The sequence below is a fragment of the Ixodes scapularis genome, unplaced genomic scaffold (assembly GCF_016920785.2).
Source record: "Ixodes scapularis isolate PalLabHiFi unplaced genomic scaffold, ASM1692078v2 ptg000324l_1___fragment_1__unscaffolded, whole genome shotgun sequence".
Taxonomy (NCBI): domain Eukaryota; kingdom Metazoa; phylum Arthropoda; class Arachnida; order Ixodida; family Ixodidae; genus Ixodes; species Ixodes scapularis.
This window is the reverse complement of record NW_024609966.1, coordinates 1064416-1074105: the sequence shown is the minus strand read 5'-3', so window position 1 is coordinate 1074105 and position 9690 is coordinate 1064416. Positions and strand designations below refer to the sequence as shown.

Genomic DNA, 9690 nt, shown 5'->3' with positions numbered 1-9690 from the left:
CCGTCCAAAATGTCCATCGCCCGCTCCTTGTGCAGCTCTGATCCAACGTTTGACATGAGAGAGCTGATCAGTTCTGGAGAGCAGTTGCCTGACTTGGGTGGCCTGGCTAGGTTGTAAAATGCGAGTGCATTGACTGTGATTAAAACTGGGCAGCAGTAGAATGATCGTTTGCACCAGATGACTGTCGAATGGCGCTAAACAGGTTCTCAGGCCTGTCCTGGCTCAAATTTGCGGTCATTATATATTTAAACCCGATTGTGTTGATGTAGTCAAGCAGTTGTAGTGTGCTTTCAATTGTCCTATGTAGCCCTTCTGCTGTGCTAGAACTCAGAAAGCCACCCACAGTAGCTTTCGCGTGGTTTTCCCACTTTCTCAGGTACTCCAGGAATTTTTTTTTAAAAACTGGTATTCTGGATAGCTAACGTACAAAGCTGCCTTTGGGAATCGCGAGGACATTACTCTACTAACTTTGTTTATCCTCTTGACGAAACTTTCTTAGTTCTATTGAGCCACATGCAGCTTCCAGCTTCGTGCGTTAAAGAAAAAATCCTTAGACGCCTTCGTCACCAAATAACTGAAAAGCTGGCGCAACCCTAATTTTTTTCGAAAGAGTTGGGGCTCACATGAACCCGAGTAGTGGAAGGCATTACTTTCAAAGAAACAGTCTTACTGTCAATTTTCCAACCTTCTTAAATAGGGTGAATATGTGCACCACCCTCTGGAGTGTTGAAGCCCTTTGCTATGAAGGCGTTCCTCACATTCTTTAGTAAGTGGGGAAAATCGGACAGGAAGTGCAGATGGTGCGCTTGTCTCAAAGGGGGGGGGGGGGGGGGGGGGTTCTTGCACCTTGTTCCTTTCGCTATACCTACAAAAATAGAAACCGACTTTTGCTACACTCTACTGACTGGTCAAGCAGAAAATAGTGCATCTGATCCCTAGAATTACTTCGTACGTCAAAGATTCTCCACGTGGACCTGTTCCAGCTCGCTCCATCGCAGGTGACGAAGTCTACAAAAAGACCAGCTTTTTCACATAGGATTGTTGCTTCGACAATGATCTTGGCCAAGGTGTCAGCTTTAACATTTCCACGTGAAGAAAACACACCAAGGACCTCAGTCCACTGACCTAAGGAAAGAAGCCAAAAGACAATAAATAAAAGTTTTGTTTCCTGCCTGCACCAGCACAATAAATGCTATTGCAAAATTGAATCGCTTACCTTGAAAAGGTTGGAAGATAACAACCATCCCATGATCACAAACTTGCCCCTTCTGTGATTCTGGAGTAGACTGTGTGAGGTCAACGAATCCCTCTAAGTCACCTAAAAATAGAGAACAAATGTGCATATAAAGCACACAGCACAGAAAGACACTATACCGGTGAAGAGCCACAACTTAAGAACAGGTTCTCACCAGTTGACTTGACATCCAAGTGCTCTTAAATCTTCATCTCATCAAACACATTGCCTCTATGGCATGTGAACTCGTCCATACATTTCGTATTCTCAGAAAGGGCATCAAATATTTTTTGGTTAAAACCGAAGCCGCCTTTGAAACCGCGAATCCGCTGTTGCAGGCACGTCCGTCCAGGCAGGGCAAATATTTTGTGTCGTCTAATGTGTTCATAGAGTCTCAGACTCTTCATGTACATTAATATGCATTCAAGAAGCCGCTCGTTCGTGTACTGCATGCCCTTTGCCGATTTACATATGGCAGCTTCAAAGCAAGCTGTAACAGCACGCTACTGTTTCGAAGGCAGAGCACTCATTCTTTGTTGAAAGTCTGTTTTCGACAGCTCCTCGTTCTCATTTTTCACGCTCTCAACAACACTCTGTTCTTTTGCCAATTTCCTCTTCATTAAGCGTAAGCCACGGCTCTTCGAAGTTGTGTTGCGGAGTTGCCACTCCGAAATTAACATAATTACGGAATCATTCCGGATTTTCGCGACCCCGGTAGGGAATGGGAATGGAATGGCGGCAACGTTGAGAGGCAAGGAATGGGAATGGAATTAGATGAATTTTGCCTGGACTGGAATGGGAATGGAATGGACCCAGTTTTTTATTTGTTTATATGTTTTTTTTTGGGAGGGGGGGGGGGCGGCGGGGGGGGGGGGGGGGGTACGTTAAGCTAAACCGAGCCAGTCAGCGAGCCAGTTGCTCAGAAATAAAATGAGCGGGAAACTGCTGGCCCTCGTGGAGCCCCAACGAACTTATACGCAAATAAAATGCGATACAAAATACAAGCGTCAAAGCAAAGAGCAGGAGGGGAGGGGAAGGGGCGATGGCGCACAGCGAAACAAGAAACCAAACACAAAGCAAAAGAAACGAAGGGATCGGCAAAGAGAGAAACCGCCATGCACGGCTCCTCATCGTCCTTCTTGTCTTGTTTTTTTTTTTTTTTTTTTTTTTTTTTTGCGATGGCATATAGAATTCACGTGCGCGCACAGACATAGATCTGGGAGCGGGGGGCGACTCATAACTCGCAGAGCTCCCATAACTCGCTGATTCGCGCGCCGCCGAAAGATGATCATTTATTGTTTTCTTATAGTTCGAGGAGCGTTGTTTAACAAATGGCCAACCCTGCTGCCTTCCACGTTCATTCACGCGCACTCCTTTGAAGTGCGAAATGTGGGTTTGCTTCGGCATTAAAACAAAGCAAAATTCACTTCACTCTTCTCCTCTTGCGCTATGCTCCGATGCTTGTTTTTTTATACTACATTTTTACGTGTAAGTCCGCCTTTTACTTGGGCCTTGTTCCGATGGTTGTTTTCTGTGTTATATGTTTTACATTCAAGTTGGTTAGGGTTACAAGAAGCTAGCGGATTCCCGCTCATTTCCTTTGACTTTAGTCTCTGCATACTTTGTTTCACCTTGCGATGGACCACTGCGGACGCTATGAGTCATTCCAGGCAATCCAGCACCATGAGCTTAATAAAATTAGTGATTTTTCAGGCATTTAGCTTTTTTTGCAATTGTCTATGCGTTTGATAATGCTAGCTTTATGCTGCTTCTGCCGGCAACACAACAAGGTTGGGCAGTATCGTGATACATTCGTGTTGCGATAGTATTTTAGCAATATATTTCGTATCTGTATTTTTGTATCGCAATAAATTTTTCACCAGTATCTGTATTCCTGTATCGAAACACATTTTGAATGTTCCTTTTTATCGCGATACAATCAGGATGAAATGTATTTCGTTACATTTATTGAGAAATACCCCTTCTCCCACAAATAACAAAATACAAGTCCGAACGCCTTTTTTTTAACTTCTGAGTGCACTAGGGTCAAGGAGATGCTTATGCACTGTTACTATGCTGACCAAGGTTTTTTCCGATTGTCCGAATTATTTTTCTCTCCTGAGAAATGTTGAGTCGGGACTCGAAACAGGTAGCGTGCCTGGAGTTGAGTTGGGGCATCTTCTACCGCAGGTCGCTAGGTAAGGATTTCATGAGTAATTGTTTAATGGCATCCAATGCCCGCTGCTGGTTAGTCAGAGCCTTGAGAAACAGAAAATCCAAGGAAGTGTTGCTTGGCCTGTAACCGAGTAGCTGAGTCACGGTACTTTGCCACACGAGTCCGGCGGTGGTTGACTTGAAATAGTAGGATGACTCGCGCAGTGAAGTTCAACACATATCCGAATCCGTCTGCGCCCGCAATGTTGCACGGCTCAAGCGTACGTCATCAGTCGACGTGAACTTTACCCGCTGCTCTAATGATCCAATAACCAGGAAGGAGGCCAGATTTGGCCTCGCTGTGCCGACCCAGACTTTGTACACCTGCGACTCGTCTCGAGCGCGCTGTTTCTCGGAGAGCTCGTACCTTTGCCGGCCATCTCAGGTCGCAATCCACGAAGTCTCTGTTTGGATGATGCTAGGTGAAACTTGGGGACTGCCATTCATGCGTTGGAGGCGGAGGGTCGGCAGGAAGGACCGTCACAACAGGGATGCCACCGTATCGATTTTTCAACCTTAAAAGAAGATAAGACATGTGCTCCAGGTTGTTTCAGGTGGCCCACTATTCTCGAAAATTCCAAATGCAACAACTGCCTGCACAATCTTCAACGAGGTGACCTACAACGAAAGTGCACCAGCCGGCAATATAAAGGTGAACAACTTACCTGGTTTCTTACCTGTTTTACGGCTCCTTAAAGCTATATTATCTCTCAACGTCTCAAATGGTACGTGGCTTGGGGGTCTAAACTTTGCGTTCTAGCCCTCTTCTGGAACAGAGCTTGTTCCGAAACTTGCGGGAGCGTCAAAAACCAGAAGAGGGCTGTTCACCTTCATATCGCTCACGGGTGTATGTATTGTCCTTTTATACAGCAGTGTGGGTAAAGTTTTATGTTCAAGGCAACATTTATACAGATACAAGAATACTAGTTTATTCCACCGTGACGTTATATGATCAATGTTGACAGGGGCCTATTATTGGACAGGGGAGTGGTGATGTTTTGATTGAATTGGAGGGTGACAGAATTTATTTTGAGGTCGAAGTCTTTTTGCGTAACTCGTCAGGCAGACAGGATGTCAGGGAAGGGACCGCGGTCAATCCTTGATGGAACGTTTTTTGAGCCCATTGAAAATTCCTGGTCGTCCGGAACAACTACCTTCAAGGCGAAGCGCTAAGCCTGCGGGAAAGTAATTTCGGGATAAAAACACTTCCACTTCAAAGTTCAAGCCTCATCTCACTACCACTAGAGTACACCCGTGGTGAAAATTTTGAGCTAGTTATACACAGAAGCCAATTTTTCCGGTGCAATTGACAGTCTACCAATCTATTTATGCCACCCTATACACCATTAAACACATTTGATTACTTCTCTTTGCCTTGCTTGGGCTTAAAGATGACATTTCCGGAACATACCTTTTTATTTAAACCAGGAAGGTTTTAGGAATGTTTACGTTTAAAGGGCATACTCCTCTATGGATACCATCAGCTTGGCAACTGCGGGTGACACGCAGTGTTGCTTCTTCCTTTTTAGCAATTTTGGTGCCCGCCCGGTGGGTGGATGCTTGCGATACCACTGAAATCAAACAAATATATATTTTTATTATAGCATTCTTTCCAATGGAACCTATATTAGTTAAATATACAGGGAGGTTATGGAATGCTGGCTAAAACTTTCCTACAAAAACTATGCGTTGCATAGAAAAAATATGGATGCGATGTTGGTAAGTGCCAACGACCGATTCGGCAGATACCCATCATATGTACGATCAAGTGCCTAATAGACACATTTCAAATAAGGACGCCAAAGTGTTGTGAACCAGAAATCTGGGTTGCCGCCATGTTATTAAGGCGCCTCTTCACAGCCTCATTCTTCAGTGGACTGTAGGCTTACCTGTACAGTTGCACTCCAACCTTTTTCATGTTAGCATCAAAGATTTTGCTCATGTTGAATCCGAGCAGTTGCTCTGCATGACTAAGATGATGGTGCTCCTCAAACAGGAATGGCCAGTCCTCTTTCACCTTGCCTATCTCCTTGCGGTTGCGTCTCTCCCATGAGTTTTTTCACTAGTCTTTCATCCCGAGATACTCTGCGATATTCCGTTACCGGACGTTCTCTCTTTTCATCCGAAGTGTAGGTTGTCTCTCCTGGAGGCAGCTCAGGCTTCCAGGCCTTGCATCCGTAGGAGTCCCGACGTGTTGTCTTTGTGGGGTGATGAAACGATTGACTAACAAAGGATTTGTTAGTCAATCGCCTCACCATTTGGTTCAGGTCAGGCTTTGTTGGCCTTGCATTCTTGTGGCATGCTTCCAGAAGCTTCTGGGGAAACAAATCCCCCGAAATGGAGAAGTCTTCATTATAATTCTCGAAACGTGAGGTGCTTGGAAAAGGAACACTCGCTGTAGGTTGTGCAGCAGGTAAGGGTGCCTTGGTTGGCACACTGACTTCACGAAACTTCCCAGAACGCTCCTTCTATTCACTGAGTTTAGGAGGTCCCAGTCGCTCTCCTCAATGTACTTCAGATGTTCCATGGCTGTCACACCACACTCCTCTAGCTTGGAAACAATAGTTTCCACATCTTTTAATGTGAGGCTTGGCAGCCAGCTCGCAATAGGCAATGAAGGCTCCATCTAAGAGAAACAATGAAGAGAAGTAATTAAATCAAATCCAAAACCGCATGCTTCAGCACAACAATGGGGCGCTGTGCTTGCCCCAGTCGGTACGCTTTAAGGGGAACATAGCCAATTATACTGCTTGGAGCAACACATTTCAAACTGCCAGATTCAGTATCATGAAGGTTGTGCAACTGCATTGAAGGTTCCAAGGACGACCAAGTGACTCGTACAAGGAAGCACATTGCAGTGCCTGTTGTCAGAATTCGAATTTTCTGACCAAACACCAGCCGATCGTCTTCTCGTGATAAGACCAGACTCGTCTCTCCTGTACGCAAGTCCTCGGTACTCGACATTATTGGCGCAGTAGATATTATCAGATTAAAAGGAATCATTTATGACCTTTTGATTGTCATCCCTGTACAAGCCCAAGTGAAGTCTTGTCAAGTCAAACCTCTTCAGAAGGCCTCTGCAGTCTACACGCAGACATTTTCTGTTCCCTTGCAATATGTGGCATGAAATCTGAGCAACTTCGGCAACATGTCTTTTTACAGCAGCTCATCGAAGAGCAGACGTTGCGCGCCATCGGATGTTCACAGCCGCTGTCCACGACCAGGTCACACCACTTCAATCCAATGATGGCTAGCTGGCCTTGGATCTTCAGGTGGTTATTGTGCTTGAGCTTCAGCACGTCGCCTGTAATATATGGAATCATGTCCTTAGAGATATTTTCTTTCACCATAAGACCTTTCATTTCCTTAGCAAGTGTTTTAACTTCGACCAGCTTCCACCGCTCTACATCTGGGTCCCGCACAAGACCTTCTGGTGATGCGCCGAGCACAGAAATGCCGGGATTGACGCATAAACCCACTGGGTACATGGTCACTTCCCTGACTTGCTTGTGTCTTGCAAGGCCGTGGGACTCGTTGTCTCTGCCCATCTTCATATATTTGCTTGACGCTGTCTGCCCCGATCAAACGATAGAGTTTGTGAGATATGCCAGCTAAACGAAGGAAGAAATATACGAGACAGAGAGAGACGCATAAGGAACATACACGCTGGGATATCTCACAAGCATGAATAACCAGCCTGCTCAACTTCAGGCAATCACAACGAAAAGATAGAGGCGCGAAATTTTTCTGTGGTCGGTGCCCGCCTCTTCACAACATCAAAGCTCTTATGCGCTTTGCTCTTCCTCGTACCATAAGACCTTGTATGCCTGGCAATGTGTTTTTGCTGAAGCTCGTGGGCTTCGTCGGGTGTCAGGTCGCAGTCGTCGGTTATCTTTTAAGGGCCTCCCAAAGAGCTGAGAGGAGTATAGCCTGACATGCCCAGCAAGTGGCACTCTCTCATTGTTGCCGAGTTGTGGCACGTCAATGATGCGCGGCAGTGACCTCCTGGGTCTAACTTCATAACTGTTCGTAGATCCATAGACAAGGATGTCGTCACTGGTGTTGAGGGTTCTAGGTATGTCTGCGATGGCATTTGAGATGGCACGTTGGGACACCTAGGGAGCTGAGCAGATCCCAAAGAACAGCCGTTTGTACCTCCAGAGACCAGATGGTGTTGCGATAGTGGGGATCGCTCGAGATTCTTGATCCAGTTCTAGCTGGATCAAGTGACGTAAGTCAATCTTGGAGAACACTCTTGCATGCGTAAGCTCTGCAGCCATGTCACTGATGGTTGATGTCGGGTGTCGTTCTCTCTGGATTGCTACGTTGGCTCTTCCCATGTCGACGCAGAGTCTTACCTAGGATGGGTCGGCAGACTTGGGCACTACTACCATCGGTGAAACGAATGGAGTTGGTCCCTCCACTGGCTCGATGATGTCCGCAGCCAGTAAGGCTTGAAGTTCATCTGCCACTTTCTTTCTTAGGTGGAAGGAAACACGTCGTGGTTTCTGAGCTACTGGTGCAATGAATGGGTCAACGTGGAGGTGCACTTGTGTACCCTTCAGCTTCCCGATGCCTTTGGTTTCTTCAGGGTATGCAGCCAAGGGATTTTCTGACTGAATTTTGTTGGTGATCTGCAACACCCGGTGCTGCTGCAGATGTTCTGCTGAGCAGGGTAGGAACTGGTCCTTGACCCTCAGTGATGACAAGGACAGTTGTATTGCACATTGCGGCCCTGTGTTGTAGCTTCACACGGAACTTGCCAACCAAAGGTAATGGTTGTTTTAAGCCATAGGCAAAGATGTGGCATTCAGATGGGCTCAAGGTTGGCAGCGGGGATAACTGAACAAACGTTGACTGTCCCATGGTGTCCACCGAAGAACCAGAGTCGATGATAGCTGGTACAGTCCCCTGAAAACCGTATGTAAACTTGATCTGAGGGAGTTGCTGGGTGGTGTGGTTGACTTGGAAAATAGATTCTTCCAATGAAGCTGTTTCAAGGTTGTGGATTTGTTTGCTGGTGGGGCTCTTCTGTGGGGGGTCCACGTAGAGGTTGCGGAGACCGACATACCTTTGCATAGTGGTTCAGCTTTCCACATGCGTTGCAGGCGACTCCTCTAGCTGGGCAGCGTTGGGTGGTCGGGTGTGGGTAGAGTCCACCACAGTGGCCACAAACATTGTTCGTGTTGGATGACTTCTGCTTGTGCGACTTTGTACGTGGTGCTGTGTCTTTGGCGTACAGTGCTGCTAACGACGTCTTTTTCGATGCCTTTGGTGTGAAGGTCTGCCAGTTCACTTGGGTGGGCGTAATCCAGTAGCTGTGTGAGGGTCATTGTCGGTTTTGACAACGCTTTCCGGCAGAGGGACGATGACGTGCACGTTTGTATGATTTGTGACTAATCTCACCGTCGATGTCAGGGAATCCGCATCGGCGAGCGATATCGCGTAGTCGCGTGTGGTGGCTATACAACACTAGAGCGCACAAGATCGCCGACGTTAGCGCGCGCGACACTAGAGCGCCGCGACGTTAGAACGCGCGACACTAGAAGGCCGCGACATTAGAGCGCGCGACTCGAGAGCTCGGTGACGTTAGCGCGCGCGACTCAATAGCGCTGCGACGTAGACCGTGTTTCCCCCTCGGCTAAGCCCCTCCGCTACCCGGAACTCTACAGCCAAGGCCATCGGCGTGCAGGCGCAGTGGCGGTTACTTCGTAGCGGAGGATGAAACACGGGTCTACTGAAACTCCCTATTAGCCCGTGTGTCCTTAGAGCGTCCGCTACGAGAGCACACAACCAGTTAAGCGCGAGTGGTCCGACCGGACCGACCACTTGTTCATGCATCGCGTGTTTCATGTAAAATTGGCAGGGCTTTATGCCGCGGAATTCAGCAATGACATTGCGAAATGAGTCGACCTTATGTTTGCGTGTGACAAACCAAGAAGTGTTACAAAAAAACTGGCAGCAAAAAAAAAAAAAGGAAAAATGGATATTTGTAGCGTGCATTTTCGCAGGAAAAAACATTGCAGCTGACCTAGCCTCATTAGTTCTTTATTTTGTATATCACAGTTTTGCAGGGGGGTTATCCTGTATCCGTCAAAAGACTGGAATGATGTGCATCTGATAAAATTGTGCCGAGCTTTTCTTCGATGAGTTTTTTACTGATACTGTTTTAGCAGCGAGCTTTCTTCATTACGGACATGGACGTCAGAATACCATTTAAACGTATGCGAGGGATGTCTAAA

The 9690-nt window shown here is 46.8% G+C and overlaps 1 pseudogene; it reads right to left on the bottom strand.

Moving 5' to 3' along the window:
* Positions 1-689: 689 nt before the first annotated feature.
* On the bottom strand, positions 690-8781 carry LOC120843004 (annotated as a pseudogene).
* Positions 8782-9690: the final 909 nt, after the last annotated feature.